Source organism: Marmota flaviventris, chromosome 3 (genome assembly GCF_047511675.1).
Source record: "Marmota flaviventris isolate mMarFla1 chromosome 3, mMarFla1.hap1, whole genome shotgun sequence".
Taxonomy (NCBI): Eukaryota; Metazoa; Chordata; class Mammalia; order Rodentia; family Sciuridae; genus Marmota; species Marmota flaviventris.
The window spans coordinates 73,650,812-73,677,045 of record NC_092500.1 but is presented as its reverse complement, the minus strand read 5'-3'; the positions used below and the strand labels follow the sequence as shown (position 1 = coordinate 73,677,045).

Below are 26,234 nucleotides of genomic sequence, written 5' to 3'. Positions count from 1 at the left end.
ATTAAAGGCATGCACCACTGTACGACCCCTTCCTGATTTCAAATACATTTGAAATAGATTTTAACTTATCTTTACTTCCACTTCCTCTTCCTGCACTTCCATCAGCAAACATTCTACTTTGGAAAATCGTGACTGCTCATAATTTTGAAAAGAGGATAGCTGAAATTTTCTTTGCTCCAAAATCACCACTTTCATTTTTAGATGAGGTATAATATCTACTGTCAGTTCTTATGAACTGTCTCAAGTAAACTTTTGTGCCAAATATATAAAATGAAAAAATATCAGTTCTTAAAGAAAAACAGGATGGTCCAAGTTCTTATTTCAAAATATTACATGATAAAATACTTTCTATTCCTGCAACATGGCCTGTTCCCAGCATTGGAGCTACCCACACCTTTCCCTTCACACTCCTCAAGCAGCCTGCTGGGCAAATAAACGTATACACATATTTCTTTAAAACGAACAAACAAAAACCAAAAAGAACAGGGCCTGGGATGTAGCTTACTGATAAAAGTATTTCCCTAGTGTGCATGAGGCCTTGGGTTCAAACCCCAGCTTCCCCAAAACAAAACTTTCTGTTGAATTACTATTTATGAGAAAATATATTATTTATATATATATATATAAATATATTATTTATATATATTTATATATATATATAAATATATATTCCTCAGAAGTATTTCTTCATTTATCAGCTCTTGAGTTTGAGAAAAGCTGACCTACATTGTCATTTGAAGACTCATAATCTGAGATTTCCCTTATATGGTTAATTTTGACATTATAATCTTGGGTGTTAACCTCAATCTCTTTGTATTCATCTCCTAATTTATTTAATAACTGTGAAATAGCTTATTTTGTTGATTTTCTTCTCTTTGTCATTATAAACTGTTAATGAAAAAAATGTGAATTCTCAAATGTGTTCATAGAAAATTAAAGGATAATAGAAACAAAGACTACCAAAACAGTATCTCTAGACTTCTTTGCTATTTTCTTAAAAGATGATAACAATAGCTATGAGCTATTTCACAACTGCATCAACCTTTTATTCTACCATTTTTCTGTTTTTGTACTAGTTTGGTCTTTTTAAAAAAATATAGTTGGGAATAACTGATAGGTAAAGATGAAAGAAATAATTTCTAGGATGATGAAATAGCAAACTAATCCATGACAGAGAAAAAAATAAAATTACTAAAATCCTATTTACTATACATATTAGCCACTAAAAGTCCCAAAAGATCCACATAGTAATTATAAAAAAATAAGCAAATTTTCTTTTCATCCTTTGAAGACTTCAAGGAAAGAATAAAACATAAAAACCAATCCTTATAAACAGAACTTCTCAAAATGAACTCAAGAGCTAAAACTGGGCCCGGTTTAACAACAACAACAAAAAAAATCATTTGTGCATCTATAAACTAGAAACAATACACATTCTCTAAAACTATTCTTTAAATGCCACCATATTAGAATAACTATTTTTGGTTCTCTATTTTGTTTTCTTTTTTGCAGTACTGGGAAATAAACCCAGAGCCCTGCACACTGAGCTACATTCCCAGTCCTTTTTATTTGGAGGCAGGCAATAAAAAGTAAGCAATAATTTAGTTTTATCCAAAATAGTCTAATATTTTAGAGTAGGTAAATGTGTTACTTACATACTTAATTTTTAAAATAAAATCAACTGATTTCTTATAATTCTGACAACCAATAAGCAAAAGAGCCAGGACTAGGTATATTATTCCTGTCCATTTCTAGTTACAAAAATCTCATATCTGGCTATGCACGGTGGCACAAACCTGTAAACCTAGCCCATGTGGGAGGCTGAGGTAGGAAGATCACAAGTTCAAGACCAACCCTGGCAACTTAGAAGACTCTATCTCAAAATAAAACTTTTTTTTAAAAAAGGGGCTATGGATGTAGCTCACTGGTAGAGTACTTGCCTAGAATGCCCAGGGCCCTGGGTTCAATCCCCTGTACCAGAAAAATGAACATAAATCTCATATTTGATGGAAATCCAGTCATTTTCTATATACTAGTATCAAATCAGTTCTGCTCAACAATAGGAACAGTCCTCACAGCATTGCAAATGTTCATTATGCTGATTCCCAGGTCCCATTCCAGTCTGAAGGAACCTGACTCTCAGGCATAGAACCCAAAAACCTGTATTTATCAGCAAATTCTATGATTCTTTTAAATAAACAAATGTTTTAAAACAAGCATTCAGGCTCCTTAACAAACCAGCCTCTAACTGTATTGTCAACGTTAATGTTCTCTGTGGTTTTTGCTACTCCAAGGCACGATGCTCTTTCTGTGTTTTAGCTGTATAGTGCTGAGGAAGTCCTTATAAATATAGTAGTCCTTCCTGATACTTGGGGAATATGTTCCAATACCCCAGGGGATGCCTAATACTGTAGACAGTACTAAACCTTGTATATCTATGATAAAGTCTAACTTATAAATCAGGCACAGTGAGAGATTAACAATAAAACAGAATAATTAGAATAATGTACAATAGAATAACCAGAACAGATTACAATAAAATTTATGTGACTATAGTCTCCCCCTCTTTTCCAAAATATCTTATGAGATTGAAATAATTTCAGACCATTGTTGACCATGGGTAACCTAAACTACAGAAAGTAGAATCATGAATAAGGTTGGGACTACTATAGTTAAAACAACTATATCTTTTTATTTCACTTTGACTCTTAGGAAGCATTTCAATTAAAGTAAATTAGAAGTCTGGGGGAAAAAATAGAGACAATTTTCTTAAAAGTTGTAAGTTGCTATAAGTTTGGTATAAAGTTATCAATACCACTTATAGTCTTTGTCATAATAAATAACAACAGGCATACAAAATTATGAATTATCATGATTTGGAATATTTTAAATTCATCTATTATAATATATATGGCCACTAAACCATGACGACAGCAGGAACCATCAACAGATGGACTAAACCCTTCTCAAATGTGCTTTGACTAAGGCATGTGTATGCTACAGGGGTGAATTAATTTATATGCCACATGATTTTGTGAGCCATGTGGGTTCCAATTTAAAAAAAAAAATCTAGCACAGTGCTAAGATATTCTTAACTAATGACATAGTTCAGAGACTGAAAAACAGAACCCAGAAATAGCAGAAATATTATTCTGAGGTTTGCACAGTAATAAACTAATCAGGCATATACCCAAGAGAAATTAAAACATATGTTCACCTAAACACTTACACACAAAGGTTCACAGCAATATTATCCGTAATTGCTAATAAGTGGAAGTAATCAAATGTCCATTAACTTGTGAATAGATAAATCAATTATGGCATATATTCATAAAATAGAATATTATTTAGTCACTAAAAGGAATGGAGAATTAGCAGATGCTACAACACGAATAAATCTTGAAAATATGTTAATTGAAATAAGCCAGTCACAAAAGACCAGATATTGTATGATTCCATTTATATGAAATGTCCAAAACAGGTAAATCCAAGAAATAGTGAGTAGGATCTGTAGTAGCCCAGGACTAATGGGTTGGGGAATAGAAGGGATCTGCTGGTGGATACGGAGTTTCTTTTTGGGCCAACAAAAATATTCTAAAATTAGATTGTGGTGATCTAAAATTAGATTGTAGATGTACAACTGTATGAACCAACTAAAAACCAATGAATGGCATACTTCAAATGGATTTTACAGTATGTGAATTGTATCTCAATAAGCTGTTTTTAAAACTGCATTTGGAGCCCCTTAAACTAAAGAGAGACAGGGCTTTAGTGCCAACCAGCCTACAAAGGGTTAACAAGCATCGTTGGATGCACAATAGCCAAGTTAATCAATCAAATGTCTTGGATTTCTTGCTTCCCTTCCCCTCAGACACCATCCTAACTTGGCCTCAGTGTCTTCCTTTCCTAGACTTTCTGAAGTACATCTTTAGATGGCTAGTATGCTCTATTTGTTTCATTTTTATGTGGTGCTAGGGATCAAACCCAGTGCCTCACACATGCTAGGCAAATGTTCTGCCACTGAGCTGCAGCCCCAACCTGAGGTGTATCTTTTTTGATAGATCAGATTCTGAGATTTTTGTGATAGAAAATCAAAAGAAAATGAAGTTAAAAGAAAAGCTGAAAGAAGTTTTGCTTTGTTGTAGGGTTGGAGAGGATTTGAAGAGTGTGAGAGCAAAACTATGGTATGAGGGCAGATGTGGAAGACAATTATTAAAAATATTTTACCCATGGGCTGGAAGTGTAGCTCGGTGGTAGACTGCTTGCCTAGCAAGCATTAGTCCCCCTTAATTTGATCCCAAGTACCAGACAAACAAAAACTTATTTTGCCAGGGTTGTCTTTTTTCAACAAGCTTGAAAAAGTATTTGCTACTTTCCTTTTTTTTTTTTTAATTTTAAGTGAATTAATCTGCAAAATATATTAATTAGCTTAAGTGGGCTTCCCGCTATAAATGTTAAAATTTGGTACACAGAACACATTTATATAACATGCTATTTTGATTTATTTTTATTTGTTTGTACTGGAGATTGAACCCAGGGGGTTGCTGTACCACTGGGCTACAACCCTAGCCTTTCTTAAAGTTTATTTTGAGACAGGGTCTAAGTTGCTGAGGCTTTCTCTAACTAGTGATTCTCTTGCCTCAGTCTCCTGAGTTGCTAGAATGACAGGCATGTGCCATCATACCTGGCTGTTGTGTTTTTAATTTTTTTAGTTGTAGATGGATACAATACTTTTATTTATTTTTTTAATGTGGTACTGAGGATGAAACCCAGTGCCTTACACATGCTAGGCAAGTGCTCTACCACTGAGCTACACCCCCTACCCCCCCTTTTTTTTTAATGGTAAAAATATTTAGAAAAGAAATGTGCATTTGCAGGACCCTTGTACAATCTCTGCAGAATCACAGTCTTGCATACTCCTGTACTTTGTATTTGTCTTTTATGGTTGTTTTCTCTTTCCCTACCATCTGGGATCTAATCTCTAAAGATTATATATTACCTACTTTTGTACCCCAGCACCTAATACAGCACATCTTACATGAATTAGATGCTCAAGAAACATCTCTTGATATTGATGATCATAATAAACATCAGTTAAATATAATGTGTAAATACAGCTGTTAATAATGTGAACACTTACTTAAGTGCCAACTTTCAGAGATCCATTCTTGAAAAAACTGTTTATTCCACCTTGTTTTTAAGTCACTACTTCTTCATGAAAATGGAATGATTTAAGGAACATCTTTAATTTTTCATAAAAATTGATTACTAAAAAGCCATAAGTCATTTCTCCACCTACAAATATCGAAATTATTTCTGTTAATATTAACACTATTGACTTTCATAAAAAAATCAAACAAATATATAGTAGCAATATTTAAACTATTATTTTTGCAGCAGAATTATGCTAACAAAATTTTATAAGAATTCTCGATATATAAAACTTATAAAAAAAAAAAAACCTTACACATGAAGTTGAGGTATCGATCTCTGAGTCCCCACTTACTTGGTACCTATCCTACATCTCTCAGTAATCTCAGGGGTGATTTTGTGGAATACAATTCGAAAACTGCTGATCCAAGGTAACCACACTGTAGCAATTAAACTTATCCCTCAGGTTCAATACAGTTCTCCTTCTTGTCAATTGCCTAAGTGTACTGACAGAATGCAAGGAAGAATCTCTTTTGCTATTTCAAGAACCTATGCTGGAATACTCACAAGAGTTTTTATTCCAATTTATATTGTAATTTTTAACTCCTATTTATATTGTAATTTTTAACTCCAAACACTTTTATAGAAGACCAGAACACAATTTTCCATAAATTCCTGGGAAATTACGTGGTAGTAAAGAAGACTCCATTCTTTGGCACTGGAATAGTCCTTGGTGAGCACACACAAAACAGATTACTTATATCAGGTTTTTAAAAATATATATTTATTTTTTAGTTGGACACAATATCTTTATTTTACATTTACATGGTGCTGAGGCTCGAACCCAGGGCCTCACGCATGCTAGGCGAATACTCTACCACTGAGCCACAACCCCAGCCCCTTAGATCGGTTTTATAAAAGCTAAGTTAGTGTTAAGCAATTAACTCTGAAAACTCTCTAACATCCTTAAACAGCATTACTTAACTTGAATAAAGAAAGACAATCTTCAGAACTATAAATAGGACACTCTCAATTTTCCTTTCTCTTAGCCAAATAAACATCAAGTCCTTTCAAAGTTTCTTTCCTATTTTGGAACAGTTCCTCCTTATCATTGCCACTAATACCACCCTATCCTAACCTCAAAGCAGCCTCTATACTGCCTACCTTAATCTTTACCTATTCTCCCCTTCAATCCAAGATTATTTTTCCTTGCCTCAGTATATTTAAAAATGTTTATTAAACACTCATTATATTCTATTCACTGTTATAAGTATTAGGGACAGAAAGTAGACAAAATTTACTATTATTGTGTTCCATTTTACCAAGGGTAAACTTAATGTTTCACAGATAAAAGAGAAGCTATGCAACTAAAATACTTCATCCTATCTATATTCCTAAGTAAACCATCCCTCTCTGCCCACTGGATACCTTGTCCAGGACAACTACATCAGCAGCATAGATGAAAAATAATTATGTGAGTGAAAGAAGCCGGACAAAAAAGAAAGCATATTGTATGAATCTAAGTAAAATCACAGAACATGCAAACTAATGTATATGACAAAGGAGATCAGTGGTTGTCTAGTGATGGGGATGAAAGTCAAGGTAAGCAAGGGACAGGGGTAGGAACTGAAAAGCAGCATAAAGAAACTTCTGGGGATGAAAAATAATTTCATTATCTTGATTGTTGTGATGGTTTCATAGGTGTCTTTACATGTCAAAACGTATCAAAAATGCATGCTTTAATTGTGCAGTTATTTGTTATGTCAATTATACATAAATTAAAATGGTCTAAAAACATGTTTAACCTAACTGCTAATCAAATTAAAACAGGAAATACTGGGTCTCACTTGAATAATCTGAAGGGATATGGAACCAGGCTCAAATTTTATTATAGTTCCCAAACTGATTCTAATGTGCATCCAAGGTTGGGAAACTGAACTATACACTGATACTCCAAAATTTTTGTCACCAATCCTAATATCTTGTACTTGTGTCACAAGTCCAGTTGGATGTCAGGAGCACCTCAAAATAATATGTACCTGGTTAAAAAATTATACTCATAGTTGCTCCCTTTGTACACCTTTCATTCTTTGACATCTTCCTATCTTAGTAAACAGCACTTTTTTCCAGTTGTTCAGACCAAACTCTTAGAAGTAGTATTCATCCCCTTCTCTCTCAGACCCACATGTAACTCACCAGCAAATCCTTTCCACCCTTCCTTCAAAATATATCCAGAAACTAATAATCTATTACCACTTCCACTGATAATCACCCTTATTATTCTTCAAAACTAATGTTCTTCTATTGTTCTACAACAGACTATTCTACAAAGCAGCCACTGTAATCCTTCCAAATGTAAATCAGACTAAATCGTTCTTCTGTTTAAAATATCCAATAGTGTATTATCCAGGTTTATCCAGAGAAACAGAACCAACAAAGTATATATCATTATAAGAAACTTTATTAGATGGACTCATACAATTGAGAAGCTTCAAAGTCCTACAATGGCTGCATATAAGCTGGAGAAACAGGGAAATCAGTAACTACTCAGTTCAAGAAGTTAAAAGCCACCAAACAAGAAAGATAACAATGATTCAGCCCCTATCAAAGTCTGAGAGAGCTCCCTGTGCAAGTTCTAATTCAAAGGCTAAAGAACTTGGTCTAATTTCCATGGGAGACAGCAAGAGAAAAACACATCCTCTCAGAGACAGAAAACAACTGAGAGCTAGCTTCTCCTTTTTTTTTTTTTTTTTTTACTCCATGTGGATGATGCTGCCCACATGCAGAGCAGAGCTTCCCTACTGGGTTATGCCAATCTTCTCGGCAAATAGCAGACAAACCCAGAAGTCTGCTTTACCATTCTCTCTTTACTATTCTCTAGGCAACCCTTAATGCAGTCAACTTGATAACCAAGATTAACCATCACAAATGCACTCTTCCTCTCCACCAAACCACCACCCCCATTCCTTGTACTCTGGCAACCAGAGTACACAACAATAAGAAAATCCAAAATTCTTACTCTAGTCCATGAGTCCCTAACATGACTTAAACTCTGTCCCCACCTGATCTATACTTTCCCCTCTGGAACTCTGTTCCAGTGTCTTTACTCTGGCTGCCATAATAAAATACCATAGACTGGATGGATAAACTAAAAGAAATTTATTTCCTCACAGTTCTGGAGGCTGGGAAGTCCAAGATCAAAATCCAGAGGGTTTAGTTTTTGATGAGAGTGGCTTGCAGAACACCTGTTTTCACATGGCCTTTCCTCAGTGCACGCATGGGAGAAAGACTTGTCTCTTTTCTTCTTTTTTGTAAGCCTACAATTCTATGGGAGTGGGATCTCACTCTTCACACATTTACCATTGCCTCTTAAAAGCCCTATCTTCTAAGCTGGGCACAATGGTGCCTGCCCATAACCCCAGTGACTCAAAGGCAGAGGCAGGAGCATATCAAGTTCAAGGCTAGACTTAGCAAATTTGTAAGACCCTGGCTCAAAATTAAAAACTAGGACTGAGGATATGGCTCCATGGTAAAGTGTCCCTGGATTCAATTCCCAGTACCAAAGGCAGGGGGCTATCGCCAAACATAGTTACATTGCACACTGGGCGCTAGGGTTTCAACATGTGAAGTCTGGAGATACAACTTAATCCACAGAGTCCAGCTTCACTGGCTATCTATCTCTTCCAAGAGTGCTTCACCCGCTGTCCCTTGGGCCTACTCATTCCCTCATTTCTTCCAGATCTCTATTCAAATGCCAATTGCCAGAGAAGCTCCCTAACCTGACATAAAACAGTAGAAGAATAGCCTGGTGTAGGTATTTTTCAAAGCTCTTCAGTTGCTCCTATTGTGCAGTCAATGGTCTACCAAATAAGATCAAATGGTACCTGAACTGTCAATTTTCTCCATATCAGACCCCAAGATCTGGATCTGTCAGGTGAAGCAAAGCACTTCATTTGGCTTTGTGCTATCTTAACATTCAGATTCCTTTTTATCTATTTTATAATCCTCAATCCCCTCTTTGAAAATGTATTGCATATGTGGAAAAATACACACACACAACTTTTAGAAAAGTTAAGAGCACCCAAATTTTATGATGAAATATAGCTTACTCCCATTATTCCCTCCCACTGGGGATCAAACCCAGGGCCTCAATGGGTTACATCCCCAGCCTATCATACCCCTGCTTTTAAACTACTTATACTTTTTTATCTCCCACAAGTACTATGCACATACTGGACAGTGAATGAAGAAATGCTGAATGAAGAACTCTTGCTCACAGAATTACCTGCCTTTTCAATTCAATTAACTATTTATCCTCTGTTGCTTTGTGAACTCCCCTATTGACTGGGTCAGATAGCAAAGAACTGAATGAACCCTACCACCAAGAGATCAATGAGGAAATGAGTTCCTCAGTCCATTTGCCAACGAAGAACTGAGGCCTGACAACAGTCACCTGAATAAGCCTGTAAGAAATTCCCCCTCCCTGGGTCCCTGAGATAACTGCAGTCCCAGTCACAACACTGATTGCAGCCTATGAGAAACCTGAATCGAGGACCTAGTTAAGCTAGCTAAGACCTAGCTAATCAGAGGATCTAGACTCCTGATCCACAGAAACCAAGACAATAAATGGCTGTTGTTTTAAGCAGCTAAGTTTTGGGATAATTTGTTATGCAGCAGTAGATAACTCATACATGCACTGAGGATGGCTTCTTTTATACACCTAGTTCTGGTCAACTGGATCTTTATATGTTACACAGAAGTTATAGGACTCACATAATTTACATTGTACTATAACAAATCATCCATCAGATTAGAGTACTTGTAGTGTAGGACAAGTTATGTTTTGGTTGAAGTTATTAAAGTAAATATCTGATTTGCCCATTACTGTATTACTTCTAATACAGCTGTTCCAGTATGTGTTTTACTCCTTTATAATGTCCACCTTTTTTTCTGTGCTCATTCCTGTACAGAGTTTACTTTGTACTATCACTCCTTAGTACTTGCACTATTCCTTTTCCTCTACTACTTTGCATGGTTAAGTAAGATATTAGTTCTCATAGTTATCAGCAGGCAGTAGCACTGCTCCTTTCATTCTAACTCTCCACTGTTTTCTATCAGACAGACCTGTTTCTTCTTGTATAATAATCAGATCTAGGGGCTGGGAATGTAGCTCAGTAGTAAAGCACTCACCTAGCAAACACAAGGTCCTGGGTTCAATCCCCATCACCTCAAATAAATAAATAAATAAATAAGATCTATAGCTCTTTAATAACTGCTCCTGGAAGAGCTTAGTGCAACACTCTCAAAGCATGATCTGTACACCACTCACTAGTGGGCTCTGTCAGTGTACCAAGTGTTCCACAGGCAACCTGGTATAATAACAAATTTTAAAAGTAATTATGATTTTTCATGGAGCTTTGCTATTGTACAATGTGTAATCTAAAGTCATAAAAATTATTTTAAATCATAAAAGGTGGAGTGACAATCCTCAGTACTAAAAAATAAAAGGAGTGAAAAGAATTCCACAAATGCAGAAAGTAAAACAATGATGTAAAATTCTGAAGAGAGCATCAATGCAATCTGGAATGTTAATGAGTACAACTGGTATCAATGAATCTGCAAGATAATGTTTATGCACAAGTTAACTGGTAAAGTATAAATGGGAGGATATTGATAAGTATCTGAAATGGGAAGTATATTGATACCATCTTTCAGCCTCAATCCCAAATAGTGACATGAAGCATCAAAGCTTCTGAATAACTTTTAAAAATAAGCATCTCTCTGAAAAAACAAGTTTTAAAAAACAAGAGCAAAACAGTTTTTTCTGTATAGAAATGATGATTTCTGTCATCAAAAACAAATGAAAATTACAAAGACATCATTGAAAGAGAAGTTTTTATAAAAAAAAATCACAAAGTTAGTAACACATTTGATGAGAAAGCAGAAGACACAAAATTCTTTTAATATGATGTGGCTGGGCATTATATATTGTCAGTATCATAAAATGTGGAGAAGTTAAAACTATTGCATGTGCACACTAGCAGATCATTTGTTTTAAATGCCACAAATGTGGAAAAATGGCCAACAGCTCATTAGATAGGCAATCTATTTAAAAGGAAAATCAATAACTTTTTGTTGGATTTATCACTGACATAAGGTATTTCCAGTAGAGTAAAACTATAACAGACCAAATTTAATATCAACTGGATTAAGTGGGCTAGTATCAATATTAATAAAATACTATCTATGGAGATAAAAAGTTATTGGCAATCAAAAATACACCTCCAAGTTTTGACTCAATGGAGTAAGAAAGATCACAGTGGGTTTTTTTTTCCCTACACAAAGAAACTATTACTGAATATTCAATTTCCCACCTTAGTATAAACTAGTTTTTGCAGGAAAATGTATTCATGTGTCAGGACATTGATAACATCTGAAATGATTGCTTCTACAATTTCTAGAGCCTTGCTCAAGTGGTATTCATATCTGAACAATATTTGGAATCTTGAACAGCATCAATATGGGCATAATACAATAATTTTACATTTTTCTTTCTTTTTAAGTGCTGGGGATCTAACTCAGGGCCTCATGCATGCTAGGAAAGTGCTCTACCACTCAGCTACACTTCCAGCCCTTAACTTTTTTAAAGCAGTAAATTATTAGGGTTGATTACCACTTAGTGACTTTCCTGCCAAGAATAAGTAAGAAGCTGATTAACACAACATTTGCCACTGCCTCAAACTTCCAGTACTTTAATGGGACAAAGTTCATCAAAAGTCCAAGAGTATAAGAAACAGCCTTCAGTAAGAAATTATCCTACATTTCCAGGGCAAGTCCAATCTGAATATACAGAATTATCTAGCAAGCCAGTACTTGCTACCAACTCAGCAATCTATAATCTTAAATTAGCATATAAGGTAGTAGAATTTAAGACAAAAAATAAATATATTAATGGAGAACCTGATAAAGTTCAAACTCATGAGTCCTATACAGAACCCAGTAAACAATATTCTTTTCACAGATATGGTTTATTATGAATAATAACTTCTTTATTTTTATTACTGTTGATGTGATAATTTTTTAAATTTATCTAGTTTCTGTTACAAGGATACTAAATGATTGAGATATAATGGCATATTATTTAAGAGTCTGATTCCAAAGTAAGAATCACTAGATTCTAATCATACTCTAATATTCCCTTAAAATCTCATTTCTTGGGCTGGGGGTGTAGCCCAATGGTAGAGCATTTGCCTAGCAGTCTCAAGACTCAGGGTTCAATCCCCATTACTGCAAAAACAAAACCCAAAAGAGTCTCATTTATAAGACAGTCATTATGAGGAGTAAAAACTACACACTGTATAAATGCCTCAATACATTTTCTTATGCATACCTGTTACTAAATATCAATAAATAAGAAACAATTATTTGTTTTTATTTCTTAAGGTTATCAATTGAGTGTATGAAAATATGAAGGTAAATATGTGTAGATGTTACTAAAACCTGACTTAAGAATGCATCTTGTAAGAGTTTAGTAAGTCAAATTTTGTCATTTGCAAACAAAATGGCAATGCTACACTAACGTCACAATCTGAGAAAAAATAAAAGCTATTTGTTTTCTCCATCTTACTTGTGCTTCCCAATTTCAGAGTAAGGGTTAGACAAATGCTATTTGTATTTGTCACCTGATTACCAGGATACTATAGAAATGAGAGTGAGTCTTCTGATACTAGATCATAAAAGTCACGTTAATGTTGCTCATTCTTGGGTCACTAACTCTGTAGGAAGCCAGCTGCTGTCACAAGGACACTTGAGCAGCCCTCTGGAGAAGTACACATGGCAAGGAACTAATAAGGCCTCCTGTCAACAACAGCCAGAGTGAACATACCATTTTGGAAGCAGATGTTCCAGTTGAGTCAAACCTTCAAATGACTGTAGCTTTAGCTGACATCTTAATAATAACCTCAGAAGAAATCCAGAGCCAGAACTACCCAGCTAAGCTGGATACATTAAGGGGCCTGGAACCTGGATTCAATGCTGAAGGACTCGGGGAGTTATCATAAGTTTAATCCATATAGGGATTTTAAGAAATATTTTATTTTTACATATATTTCTAATATTCTATAATGAAAAGTTTTAAAAATTCAGTCCATTTTCAATACTCATGGCTTATAATGCAAGGACATTGGGCACAGATGTGAACAACAACTGTTAGGTGCCTGAGAACACAATGATACCACAATAGCAGAAATGTTCGATTTGGGTATTTGGCCTTGTGTATGCATCTGTGAGTTCACATGTGTGTGTGTACACATACACAGACACAGATGTGACTTACAATAGATTACATCCAGACAGACCTGTCATTAAGTTAAAAAAAAATTAAGTCAAACCATCATAAAATGGAAACTACCTGTATAAACGTATCTATATGTAACGTAATGTTTAAATATGATATTAGATATATTATTATAAAATATATATGTTTTGCAGCAGTTTTAAAATCTTTAGAGATCCTTATGTTTCTTAGGTTAATATTAATATATGATGGCCTTTCATAAGTACCAACTGATGGTGTACGCTACTGATAGGGAAGATAAATACATGCCAAGTATGAGATGGAAATTACCCTACTGTAGAACATTTAAATAATTCATATAAAATAATCAATCTCAAGACTTAAATAATAGTAATGTATGTACTACTACAGTTTTTGCTTTCTAAATAATAAAAGTAGCTACCTTTAATTTTGGTATGTATTACTACAGTTTTTGCTTTCTAAATAATAAAAGCAGCTACCTTTAATTTTGAGAGGGTTAAATTTAAACCTTTCTTGTTTTAAAGATATGAAGTCTTTCTATGTTGACTAGGCTAACTCCAAATTGTGAGGATTCAAGTGACCCTCCTGCCTCAGCCTCCTGTGTAGCTGGGATTATAGGCATGCATCACCATAGCTGGCTTGATTATACTATATATTTAATTTTTCACAGTTAAGAATCATAAGAAATCAACAAATAGGTATCTTTTGGCTAAGAAAAGATTTAATTCAGCCTTCTCTGAAATTCCAGATCAATAGTTATATACTAAGTTTATAACAAAGTAGTATACTTCTTAGAATAAAAACAATATTCTAAATGAAAATAAACATTTATGTTTGCTATAACAGGTGTAGCTCTAATTAGTTACACTATACCACAAACTAATAAGTCACCAACTTGGGTTGTACAGAAGTGAACTAAATTAATTTAGGGGGCTAGGGTTGTGGCTCAGTGGCAGAGTGCTTGCCTAGCACCTGTGAGGCACTGGTTCAATCTTTAGCACCACATAAAAATAAATAAAGGTATTGTGCCCATCCACAACTAAAAAAAAAACTTCTTTAAAAAAATTTTTTTGAATGAATGAGTCATAATGAAACATTTCAAAATAACTGAAAAGGAGGAGTTAGGGCTTAAATATCAGATATAAACAAAATGCATTAAAATTAGTTTATCTAAAGTCAAAGTAGAGAAAAAGAATAGAAAGGAGATTTTGTTGATGAACAGAGTCCTAATAGAGGAATGACACATGACATTATCTGTTAGAGTTCAACATCTCTCTCCAAAGATAGTAAGGAACTGTTCCAGGATTAGGTTCCCTAAATGATATAAAAGAGAAATTTAGGACAAACTTCATAATCTTACACAGGATACCTGTTAATATTTACTATGTACTAATACATGGAAGTTGTAACCAGAAATTTTACTAGACAAGGCCACAAATAAATATAATATGCTAAATAAGAATGCTACTCAGTTAATACAGACCAACATTGTCTACAATGTTAACTCAAATTTTTTGAAATAATATTTGCTTTCTATTGAAGCTTTGTTAACATAATATTAACTAAATTATTTCAGTTATCAACTGTATCAGCTCACTAATACACAGTTTCAGTGCAAATAAAGAATAGTACCATATTAACATTCAAAGTTAAATGTAAATAAACTAAGCATGTAAGATCTGAGCACTTTATTGTAGATTAATTATGCATACATGCAATGTGTTTTCTTTTTTCGTTGTCTTTTTTGTTTGTTTCTCTTTAGGGATTGACCCACGTGCACTCTACCACTGAGCTACATCCCTAGTTCTCTTTACTTTTTATTTAGAGACAGGGTCTCTCTAAGTTGCCCAGGCTGGCCTCGAACTTGTGATCCTCCTGCCTCAGGACTCCCCCTACACCACACCCTACTGCCAAGTTGCGTGATTGCAGGCTTGTGTCACCACACTTGGCCATACAATGTGTTTTCTAATGTCAATTAAAAATTTAAGTAGCACCAGGCATGGTAGCACACACCTATAATACCAGCTACTTGAGAACCTGATGCAGGAGGATCTCAAGTTCGAGGCCAGCCTGAGAAACTTAATGAAACTCTGTCTCAAAAAATAAAAAGGGCTGGATATATGTAGCTCACTGGTAGAATGCCCCTGGATCCAATCCCTAGTACCATTATGATGGTAACAACAACAACAACAAAAAGTTATTATTGTTATTATTAAACATAGCAAGACTTCAATTATGAGTAATGAAAAAAGAAGTATTGATAAAATGGATTCCCATAAGCCAAAGTATAAACTGTTAAAAACCAAACCTTTATTTTTTGTTCCTAGAAGGTGTTACAGGCTTTACTGCATTAGTAAACACTATAATACACAAGAGCTACTAATTTTGAAGGGTGTCTTTGTGTACAAAGGATCATACTAAGCTCTTTAGCTTCACATTTCATGTGAGCTCTTTAGCTCACATTAATTTTAAATTCCATTTTATGTGATGAAGAAACTAAGGCCAAAATGTTCAAGAAACTTGCCATGATCATGTTCCAAGTCTTGTTCAACCCCAGATCTGACAAATTCTAAAGTCCATCCTACATGTCACAATGCTGTGCTGTCCTGATGACTAAGAACCATCATTTGGAACCTCTCTCTAGAGTCACATTAAGATGTTTGGGGCCATCTGGCCTTATCTAAAATGGCAGTTCCAGAAGGCTGTGTCACTCTACCCGTGATTCTTTTGCCTCCTAGCCTGCCGTCTGATACTACTTTTCTGTATGTTTGCTTTTCGCAACCTTCATCATCCCATTCACAACACCAAACCCAAATTGCTTTTAACTTAATATCTATCATAACAGAAAAGAACTTTAAAGTTGCCAAGAAAAAGATCTTATCAAACTGGCGATTGTGTTTATAAAACAGTTCTTTCACACTAATATTACAGACTATGGCACAGAAAACAAAATTACTAAAAAGAACAGAGTTGTAATTTTTAGAGTTGCATGGTACACTTCAGAACCTAGCAGGGGAAAGATGGATGGAGAGGAAGAGGTGATTACAGAACTCTGAGGATTGCAAATAAAGGGTACTATCACATTAATATTCAAAATTAAATGTAAATGAACCAAGCATGTAAGATCTGTGCACTTTATTGTAGATTAACTGTGCAATTACACGCAAAGTGTTTTCTTTCTTCATCGTCTTTTTTTCCTTTTTTTCTCCTAGCACTAGGGATTGATCAGGGGCACTCTACTACTGAGCTACATCCCCAGCCCTTTTTTTTTTTTTTTTAAATACAATGCCGTTATTTTATGTATTTATATTTTTTTAATATTCATTTTTATTTTTTTTTAGTTTTCAGCGGACACAACATCTTTTGTTTTGTATGTGGTGCTGAGGATCAAACCCAGGCCGCACGCATGCCAGGCGAGCGCGCTACGGCTTGAGCCACATCCCCAGCCCACATCCACAGCCCTCTTAATTTTTTATTTTGAGACAGAGTCTCACTAGGTTGCCCAAGTTGACCTTGAATTTGTGATCCTTCTGCCTTAGACCCCTGACTCCACCCTGGGATTACAGTAGTGCACCATTGCATCCTGCTTCATAATCCTAAATTCATTTTGTGCTTTTTACTTTGATTCAAAAGAAAAATGTGAGTCTTCTTACTTCCTTGATTAATCAAAGAATAAGCTCTGCCGCAGTCTGGCTGGGCACAAAATCACGAGCCACCACACACCTTGTAGATTCAAACAGCAACTCTTTATTCTCGAACTGTCACCGGCACTTTACACACACGTTCTGGGCAAAATCCACACACTCCACCGGGCTCTGAATCCCAAATACTCTCTGAATCCCAGGAGAACTCAAGAAACTCAAGGAGCGGGTGTGCCTGAGGCAGCAGGATACGCCCTATTCCCAGCAGGGTACACCTTAAACCTGGAACCGCCCTAAACCCAAAGAGAGGGGTACTCCCTAATCCCAGCAGGATACACCCTAAACCTGGATCCGCCCTGGTCCTTGAGCAAGGTCACCTTACATGCAATGTCACTGCAAATGACCTGGGTCATGCCATGCGTCATACCTACTTGGCAATGGCTCTCAGCAAAGCTCTGTTTTATTCAACCACTTTTTCTCTTTTCTAACTCATTACTTGCTATCTTCATTAATTCTTGCTATCTTTATTAATTGCTTTTTTTACCTTATGTTTATTTTGTTGTTCTTTTATTAAATTCTTTAGCTGAATATTTAACTTATTTTCATTGTTTTACTAATGAAATAATTAGGAAAATTTCATTCATGACCTACATTATTTATATATTTTATGTATTTAATTTTTATTGTAATTACTTTCTAACAAGACTGCAACTGTCAGTTTATAATATCTTCAGAACTTTGATGTAAGCTTTTTTTTTTTTTTTTTTTTTTTTGAGACAGGGTCTCTCTGAGTTAATTAGGCCTTCACTAAGTTGCTGAGGTTGGCTTTGAGTTATATGAGTTTCTTTTTTTTTTTAAGGAGAATATTTTCACCTCAAGAAACTGAGGTTTTTGTTTTAAGGTTTGGAAAGACTTTATGGTTTACTTTCCAGCTCTTGCTTTTGCTATTAATGTAAAATTTCTTTGTAGAATATGTGGTAAATAATATACCTACTTATAAAGATTTTTTTTTCAAGCAGAGAATGGTAACATGCACCTGTAATCCCAGGTACTCAGGAGTCTGAGGCAGGAGTATTGCAAATTTAAGACATGCCTAGGCAATTAGTAAGACCGTGTCTCAAAATTAAAGAAAAAAAAGGGAGGGGGGGGTACTATAGATCAGTGGTAGAGTGCTTCCCTAACATGTGCAAGGCCTTCTCCATCCCACCCCAACAGCATGACAGATTCTAAAAGGAATAGGAGCTGCAGTGGATAAGGTGAAGGAAGATTCTATGTGACATATTGTAGAAACTGAAAATAAGGCTGGAGAATATTGAATGAGGGGCAATAACTAACTGAGAGGTAGGTGGGCCAGAGGTAAAACTTTATGGGTCATGTTAAAGAACCTGGATTTTAATCTAGATACAACAGGTACCCTGAAATACTTTTAAAGAGGAAAGTGACTTCCATTATATTTCTATTTTTAAAATGTTGTGTAGAGAATAAACTGAAGGATGACACATATAAAACGGGGAATGGGAGAGTAATACACTATTAGAGTAGTTCAGATGAGAAATGATGGTTGCTTGGAGTAGGTGACAAATAATAAATGGGCTGAAGCCAATAGATCCAATGATTTTAATCAAAGTGTTACTATTCAGTCTAGCTCTTCTAAAACTCAATTGTTAAGTTATGAAGTTTACTTGTAGTTCTAAAGTTATTTTTACATACAGTACAATTTTTATATAATAAAGACATCTGTTCATTTCCATAAATTTATTTATTCAGTAAATATTTACTAAGTATATAATTATTGACAAATAATGATCTGGGAATGGGTATATAGCAAAAAACAAACAAACAAAAAACCCTAGCCCTATAAAGCTCACAAGTTATGAAACAAAACAAAGCTAAGCCTTCTTATATATCGGATTATGTCCTACAATAATATTCTAAATCAGTAATATAAAAAATTTTTGGTGTTATGTAGTCATTAATTCACTTAATAAATATTTACTAAATGTCATCTATGTTCCAGGCCCCATGCTACAGGTATAGAGAAATATCCCTTTATGGAAGCATACGTGTTAGTAAAATAAATAAATAAAGGTAAATGCACACACATATTAGGTAGTAGCAGAAGAAAAATAAGGAAGGAAATGAGAATCAAGTGTTACACAGAAATGTTATTTTTCTATAAGGAAACAAACAAAGACCTTCTGAAAAGATTACACTTTAGCAGAATCTTGAATGAAGTGAGGTAATAATTCATGCAGGAACCTGGATGTGAAACAGTGCAGGGAAGCAAGACCAATCTAAAAGCCCTGAGGCAAGAGGCCTGCATATTCAAGCTACACTAAGATGACAAACTGAACTGCAGTGAGAGAAAAAAATGGTAAAAATAGTTTAAAGAAGGAGTCAAGAATGAATTTTATAAGGATTTCCTATCAGACAATGGAAATAATTTGGAATTTTATTCCAGTTAGGATGGGAAATTAACTAGAATGGAAAGGTTTTGAACAGAAGAATAATATGATCTGATGAACATAAAGGGATGCTGTACTTTGTCAAATGCTTTTTCTGCGTTTATTGAGATGATCATATGGTTCTTATTTTTAAGTCTATTGATGTGGTGAATAACATTTATTGATTTCTGTATATTGAACCATCCTTGCATCCCAGGGATGAATCCTACTTGATCATGGTGCACAATTTTTTTGATGTGCCTTTGTATCCGATTCGCCAGAATTTTATTGAGGATTTTTGCATCTAGGTTCATCAGAGATATTGGTCTGTAGTTTTCTTTCTTTGAGGTGTCTTTGTCTGGTTTCGGAATCAGGGTGATGTTGGCCTCATAGAATGAATTTGGCAGAGCTCCTTCTTTTTCTATTTCCTGAAATAACTTGAAAAGTATTGGTATTAATTCTTCCTTAAAGGTTTTGTAAAACTCCGCTGTATACCCATCCGGTCCTGGGCTTTTCTTGGTTGGAAGTCTTTTGATTGCTTCTTCTATTTCATCTATTGTTATTGGTCTGTTTAAGTTGTGAGTATCCTCCTGACTCAGTCTGGGCAAATCATATGACTTAAGGAATTTATCGATGTCTTCACTATCTTCTATTTTATTGGAATAAAGGTTTTCAAAATAATTTCTAATTGTCTTCTGTATTTCTGTAGCGTCTGTTGTGATATTGCCTTTTTCATCCTGTATGTTAGTAATCTGAGTTCTCTCTCTTCTTCTCTTCGTTAGCATGGCTAAGGGTCTGTCGATCTTATTTATTTTTTCAAAGAACCAACTTTTAGTTTTGTTAATTTATTCAATGGTTTCTTTTGTTTCAATTTCGTTGATTTCCGCTCTGATTTTAATTATTTCTTGCCTTCTGCTACATTTGCTGTTGTTTTGCTCTTCCTTTTCTAGGGCTTTGAGATGAAGTGTGAGCTCATTTATTTGTTGGTTTTTCCTTTTTTTGAGGAATGACCTCCAAGCGATGAATTTCCCTCTTAAAACTGCTTTCATAAAATGACAAAATCATAGAATTTGCAGGGAAATGGATGGCACTAGAGCAGATTATGCTTAGTGAAGCTAGCCAATCCCTAAAAAACAAATACCAAATGTCTTCTTTGATATAATGAGAGCAACTAAGAACAGAGCAGGGAGGAAGAGCAGGAAGAAAAGATTAACATTAGATACATGAGGTGGGATGGAAAGGGAGAGAAAAGGGAAATTGCATGGTAATGGAAGGAGACCCTCATTGTTATACAAAATTACATATAAGAGGTTGTGAGGGGAATGGGAAAATAAACAAGGAGAGAAATGAATTACAGTGGATGGGGTAGAGAGAGAAGTTGGGAGGGGAGGGAGGGGGGATAGTAGAGGATAGGAAAGGTAGCAGAATACAACAGTTACTAATAGGGCATTATGTAAAAATGTGGATGTGTAACTGATGTGATTCTGCAATCTGTATTTGGGGTAAAATTGGGAGTTCATAACCAACTTGAATCTAATGTATGAAATATGATATGTCAATAGCTTTATAATGTTTTGAACAACCAATAAAAAAAATAAAAAATAAAAAATAAATTAAACAAAAAAAAATAATAAAATAAAGTCACTAAAATTAAGCGCAAGTAATAAAGATATAAAGAAAATGGAAAAATATAGAATTATCATTGTTGTATGCCAGTATGTGATACTTATTAAATTATCTATATATAACAACAAAAAAAAATATGATCTGATGAAAGTTAAAAATTACCTGGCACTGGGCTATGGTTATGGCTGGTACATGTGAGGCACTGGGTTCGATCCTCAGCACCACGTAAAAATAAATAAACAAAGATATTCTGTCCATGTAAAACAACAAAAAAAAATGTTAAAAAAAATTACCTGGCACCTATTTTGAGATAAGATAATCCAGAGAGATGAGGGTAACAGCAGAAACTATCACCAATTTATTGCAATAATCAGGAAAGAGATGATAGTAGTTTATATTAGGATGATAAAGTAGAGGGTTGATGAAGTATATTTTTAGATGTACAGCATACAGGATTTGCAGATGAATGAGAAATACAAGGTTAAATAAGAGGATCAAGAAAGGAAAACTTAAAGGTGGGAGTTCATAACCCACTTGAATCAAAGTGTGGAATATGATATGTCAAGAAATTTGTAATGTTTTGAACAACCCACAATAAAAAATTAAAAAAAAAAAAAAGAAAGGAAAACTGGGAGAGGAATCTATGTTCCATTTTACATGTTAGATTTAACACCTAGAAGACATACAAGTGGAGTTGCCTAAATAACTGCCTAGTAGTTCCCATATGAAAAAAATGGGGTTCATTTCTTGAACATATCTCATTGAAAACACTTTTTTTCAGTCACACATTAAATATGCACACAAGACAGGCACAGTGGCACACGCCTGTAATCACAGTGGCTTGGGAGGCTGAAACAATAGGATCCCAAGTTCAAAGCCAGGCTCAGCAATGGCAAGATACTAAGTAACTCAGTGAGAGCCCCTGACTCTAAATAAAATACAAAATAGGGCTGGCGATGTGGCTCAGTGGGCGAGTGCCCCTGAATTCAATCCCCAGTACCAAAAGAAAAAGAAAATAGAAACACATATACACTGAGTAACGAGATCTTCAAAATAACAATATTAGTTAAAATAATATGACAGATAATTTTAACACAAGACACATAGTTTCAATCTTCAATTTAGTGTGAAAAAATAGAAAAATTCACAAGTGATTAAAATACATGCACTAAATTCTATTATGTGAGAAGTCTAAATTAGATTAAGAAATTTAGGTAAATATAAAAACTTGACTAGATGTTAAGAGTGTTCAAGAAATGAGGAAGAATAATCAGTAAAGTAATAGAGATTCAACTCATGAATGAATATAATCAAATAAATTATTTTAGCTAGCTCTCTACTATTAAATAAATCAAATTTTAACACCTTAAAATGAAATCGTGGCTTTAAATACAACTTTAATTTAAAGAAACATTCATAAAACAATGCCGAATGCTAAAATGAAAAATTTCCAAAAAGTATTTCTAAACTTGAAAAAAGTAAATAGGACACTGAAATAGGCCAAAAAAATCTGTTAGGGATATATCCCAAAAGCTGAAACTTAAAAGAATGAATATGAGTTGGAAGGGTGAAATGAATATTCCATACAATAGAAACCACATAAACAAATACTCAGAATTAGGAATTATTAAAAGACTTAGAGAAATGAATCATCCATTCAAAAATATTTACTATGTACTCATTTTATTAAAGGATTTGGGAATCAAAAATGAAGACAATGTCATCTGTCTTTAAAATGTCTACAAAACAGTGTGAAGGGGCTAGGGCTGTGGCTCAATGGCAGCACACTTGCCTGGCAAGTGTGAGGCACTGGATTCAATTCTCAGCACTGCACACAAATAAATAAAGATCTATCAACAACTAAAAAATACATTTAAAAAAAAAAAAAAAAAAAACAGTGTGTGGGGCTGGGATTGTGGCTCAGCAGTAGAGCGTCCGCCTAGCACATGGGTTCAATCCTCAGCACCACATAAAAATAAATAAATAAAATAAAGGTACTATGTTCAACTACAACCAAAAAATAAATATTTAAAAAAAAAAACAGTGTGAAGTATGGATTATCAAAGAAGTCATGATGTGTTAAAGAGAGTTAAATCCAGACAGCTACAGAAATATACAGGATAGTTACCTAGACAGATCCCCTAGAGAAGGCTTTCTGAAAGACGTTGACAACTAAACTGAGACATGAAATTAATAGGAATTAACTAAACTGGGAGGAAGGAATAGGTCAGGGTTGGGGTTGAGAGACAGAAAATGGGAGAAAAGGTAAAACAGAGATTAAAGCATGTGCAAAGGCCAGAAAGAACAGACCATGGGGGGTGGGGAAATGGGGTGGGTAATTTGGCAGGGTATATCTTTTTAGGAGTGCATGGCAAGAGTGAAGACTAAAAAAATAAATAGAAACCACACAACGAAAGGATATGTAATACACTTTAAAGAGTGTGGGCTTTATCCTAAGAATGTCTCCTAGGCTGTACGAAAAGTCTCATAACACAAAAAAATAAATTTAGGGGTTATTAATGATGGTGGAATGTGATGATCATTATTATCCAAAGTACAGGTATGAAGACACAAATTGGTGTGAATATACTGTGTATACAACCAAGAGATATGAAAAATTGTGCTTTAAATGTTTAAAAGAATTGTATCACACACACACACACACACACAACTTTTAAAAAAGGAAGTTTAAAGTAGCAAGGAACCAGATTATCTAGAACAAGGGTTGTAAGAAGAACTATCTTCAGAGACTAGATTAGTAATAAACATTAAGTTAAGGGAAGCAAGCATAAGAAAAAAACAGGAAATTATGAGAAAGGTAGAAACCAAGCCATAACTAAGTTTGGGCAAATTATTGCAGCGAACAAATGTAACTTAGTGTGCTAATCTTAAGAAGATGGAAATCTCTTGATGTTTTTGTAGGTCTCAAGAGAAATCTCTTTATGTTTTTATTTGTCTTTATTTTTGTCTTTGTTTTTCAGTACTGCGATTGAACCCAGGACCTCACGCACTCTACCACTGAGTCACATCCCAGGTATTCTTGATTTTTTCAATAATGGCAAATACATTTCTTCAAAACATGGCACAAGTCAACAATGATTGAGAGGACCAAACAAACAAGACTATAAGCCAAACTGGTACCACCAGATCTTGTAGAACCTCTGACAGAGTGGGAAAGGAGAAGATTTAAACAGAGATGGATGCTCCTGAAGATTTAAACAGGGATGACAAGTAACCAAAGCCTGACAAGTCACAGTGACCATTTTGTTCACTTCTGAGAAAGTAACTCACATTTAACTGATCTCAGCAAATGTTTAGTAATGAAGTAAAAACTGGAATTTTCTGAAAATTAGTGTCATGACAGTAGATAAGAAAACTAATTTGCTCTTCTACAGGTTTTTAGTTTTGCTCACTCTCAGCTGCTAGCAAGCACATGCTGTCCAGCAATCTGTCTATGCTACCTAGTGTCCTTTCTTTGGCCATATAACTAGCTGCAACTCACCAATGACCACTATAAGCAACTATCAGCTGTCATTTGGCTAGGGCAATGAAATTAAATAAAATGAATGCTCACAGTGAACAGGCAAAGAAAATTCTTTGATTGACTTCAACTCCAAGCCAGAAACTCTTAATTCCATACCCTACATTTTAAGGTTATTACTAATGCTAAAATTGCTATCTTATTGGGGATTACCAACAGACAAATGCTGCACTGACTGTGGTTGGCAATGCTTGACAACAATATTGGATATGCCTGGACAGCAGGATTCAGAAGGAATAATAGGGTAATATCTGAGATTCTGCTAGAATGGAGGTGGAGTGACAAGGAGGCAGGCTGAAAGACTGGAAACTCAGAACAGGTATAGAAATTAAGCAATAATTAAGATAACAAAACAGGTGGCCCAACAAACTTCAAAATCTAAACATTTATATATCCAGAGTGCAACTAATCTCACAGGAGTAGCCAAGTGTGGTAGCATATTCCTGTACTCCCAATTACAGGGGAGACTGAGGAAGGAGAATCACTTGAGAGCCTAAAAGTTTGAGGCCAACCTAGATAAAATAGGGAGACCCCACCACAAAAAAAAAAAAAGAGAGAGAGAGAGAAAAATCTCACACAGTCTATAGAAATTCTTCACTTAAGAGACAGGGATAAACAGTATTAGAGGTTAAAAATTAATTTACTGAGAATAATACTCTTAAATGCCCTTTACCTTAAGAAAGATGAAACCAATAAGCTATCAAAATGTTAAGGCATATGTGTTATACCATAGGGCTCTATTTCACAATATACTAACTTTCAAATAATATTTACCAGGGACAAAAGTAGAGAAAAATGAGTTGCTCTGAAAAGCATTTAGTAACTAGGGAAAGAAAACCCTATCCCTATAAAGCAAGTGTTGAATCTCATTTTTTAAAAAAGAAATCATCATGAAAGGAATCCTTCTGATTTGGAGGAATGACTTTAAACCAAGAGAGATTTGTTATCCTGCTCCATTAGTGAATAATAATATACAATAATCCTACATTCTCTAGCTAATGGAGGTTTGAGTCAAGATATTCTGATAAAAAGTAGAAGCCAATATTCCAAAAGCTTATAAACTTCACATAAAGAAATTAAGTAGACTAGATATCACAGACCACCTGATAGCACTTAAATGTGCTATCAAGTACAGAAACAGCACAATTTCAGATTACCAATGATCAACAGTAGAGCTGGTATCCATGAACAGGTGAAGCAATAAAAAAAAAAAAAGATATATAAAGCATCTTAAATGAGAAGTTAATAGGCAAAAATAAAACCACATTTCTTTTTCAGACACTCTTAAATCTGTGTTGTATAATACAGAAACCAAGTGGGTACCGAACACTTAAAACATGCCTGATCAATATCAGATGTGCTTTAGATGTAAAATACATCCCAGATTCAAAGATTCAGTATGAAATAAATATTGTAATATCTCACTAATAACTGAAAGAACATTTTAGATACTTTGAGCTAAACAAATATAATACTAAAGATAATTTCACCTGAAATCAGTATGAAGGTTCCTC

At 34.6% G+C, this 26,234-nt stretch overlaps 1 protein-coding gene across 5 annotated transcripts in view; it reads right to left on the bottom strand.

Annotated features, from left to right (window-relative positions):
* The window catches only part of Yaf2 (YY1 associated factor 2), a 73,021-nt gene that overhangs the window by 10,356 nt on the left and 36,431 nt on the right, over positions 1-26,234 (bottom strand). The gene's annotated exons all lie outside the window — the stretch shown is intronic.